The sequence below is a fragment of the Marmota marmota genome, unplaced genomic scaffold, assembly GCF_001458135.2.
Source record: "Marmota marmota marmota unplaced genomic scaffold, marMar, whole genome shotgun sequence".
NCBI classification, from domain to species: Eukaryota; Metazoa; Chordata; class Mammalia; order Rodentia; family Sciuridae; genus Marmota; species Marmota marmota.
Window position 1 is genome coordinate 1 of NW_026006007.1, and position 2,096 is coordinate 2,096.

The 2,096-nt window shown below is 55.2% G+C and overlaps 1 pseudogene; it reads left to right on the forward strand.

Moving 5' to 3' along the window:
- Nucleotides 1-1,116: 1,116 nt before the first annotated feature.
- LOC125614702 lies at nucleotides 1,117-1,717 on the forward strand (annotated as a pseudogene).
- The last annotated feature ends 379 nt before the right edge of the window (nucleotides 1,718-2,096 follow it).

Below are 2,096 nucleotides of genomic sequence, written 5' to 3' on the forward strand. Positions count from 1 at the left end.
CTGGCTCCTCTGCTCCTGGGGTCTCCTCAGCAGCCCTGGCTCCATCTCACAGCCCCATGCATCACCTGCCAGGGCTGCCAGCAGGGACTCTGACCATGATCCCATCTGACCTCCCAGCCCTTCCTTTCAAGTATTCATGTAACCCTCCCTGACCCTGTAGCTCTCACAGTCTGCCCCCTGCAAAGCCAGCATGGTGTGGCTGAGGACAAGGTCACCCTCAGCAGGGAGCAAGTCCTGGCCTCCCTTGAACCAGGGCTGGGAACCTCTGGGCCCCTTGCTGGCTGAACAGGGGAAACCATGCCCTGGGCAGTCCTGGGTCAGGAGCCCAGAGCTCTCTCCCACAGGCCCTGCCCTGGAGGGTCTTTCAGATCTTCATCTCTGCCTCTGAGCTGGGGAAGCTGGGCCTTGTTGATCCCTGGGATCCTGAAACACCCTCCATCCTCTGGGTGCAAAGCCCTGGGCTGCTCCTAGTGGAGCTGCTGGCCTCCCCCTCCTGGCCACAGCTCCTGGGCAGCACCACAAGTGTGCTGCTCTCCTGGCCAAAGTGCAAAGCACCAGCTCTGCCTGCACTGCCCCTCTCTGCCCCTACCTGTCCTGCACATGGCCTGATATCAGTCAGGGGGTCACACACCAGGGCCTCACCTGTGCCCTTGAGATTGTCCAGCCACAGTCTGCTCCAGCCTGATTGAGCCCAGCTCCCAGCAAGTGTGGATCATCCACAAAACAGTTTCTAAGGACGTCACTAAGTGTGTCCACCTGTGAGTTGTAGGAGGTTCAGGGGACCACACCTGTCCAGGGTAAGAGCAGAAGCCTAAATACTCAACTTGCTCTTGCCAGATATGAGCTGTTGGGCACAGTGGAACACCACTCAAGCTTCTGTGTGATTTCAGAACTGCATCATGGATTTGACCCTGATCCTTCTGTCATGATTATGTAGATGTGGAAAACACGTTAATGGATGATGTAGGCAGAACAGAAAAATACACAAAAGCAGTTTTACTTTCCAAAATGCTGCTGTGTGCTCCTAACTGCACCTGATGCTCACCTCTACCCTAAATGCTCCTCTAGGAGGCCTCCACCCAGAGCTGCTATATAGCAGGAGCACATGCAAATAGGGCCTCCCTCTGCTCATGAAAACCAGCCCACCTGACCCTGCAGCTCTGCACAGGAGCCCAGCCCTGGACTCCCAGCTCAGCCCACTCAGTGACCAGGACTGAACACAGCTGCTCACCATGGAGAGTGTGCTCAGCTGGGTTTTCCTGGTGGCTGTTTTCAAAGGTAATGAATGGAGAACCAGAGATCCTGAGTGTGTGAGTGGACAGGAGTGAGAGGGAGAGTGGGTGAGTGACAGTGTCCTGACCAGGTGCCTCTGTGTTTGCAGGTGTCCAGTGTGAGGTGCAGCTGGTGGAGTCTGGGGGAGGCCTGGTGCAGCCTGGGGGTTCCCTGCGACTCTCCTGTGCAGCCTCTGGATTCACCTTTAATAACTACTGGGTCTTCCAGTCTTCAGGGAAGGGCCTGGAGTGGGTCTCATACTTTATCGGGGTTAGTGGTACTTTAAAGTATGCCAACTCCATGAAGGGCCAAATTCACCATCTCCAGGGAAAATGCCAAGAACACGCTGTACCTGCAAACAAGCAGTCTGACCTCTGAGGACACAGCCACCTATTACTATGCTACAGACAGTGTGGGGACCTCAGTGTGAGCCCAGACACAGACCTCCCTGCAGGGTGCACAGGGCCAACAGGGGGCGCTCAGCACACAGGGAGCTCAGTTCAGCCCAGGATCAGGTGCAGAGAGGAGCTGAGGCTGGTTTCCTGCTGGATATTGAGGCTTTTTCTCTATCCCCCTGGGTCCTAGGCAAGTAATACTTTTAAATTCAGTTTGTATATTTCCCTGATGTCTTTGGTGGAAGTGTTTGTTCCTTGTTTTTTCAGGGCATCTGAAACACCAGGGCCATTCAGAGCCCCATGTCACAGGCCCCAGGTTAAACACTTGCAGAGGGATTCCTGCTATGCACTGGGGCTTCCCCTCCATTCAGAGATTCTCTGTGGATCCTTTCCAGACTTAGGACCCGGGGCCTCTGCTCGCAATTCTAC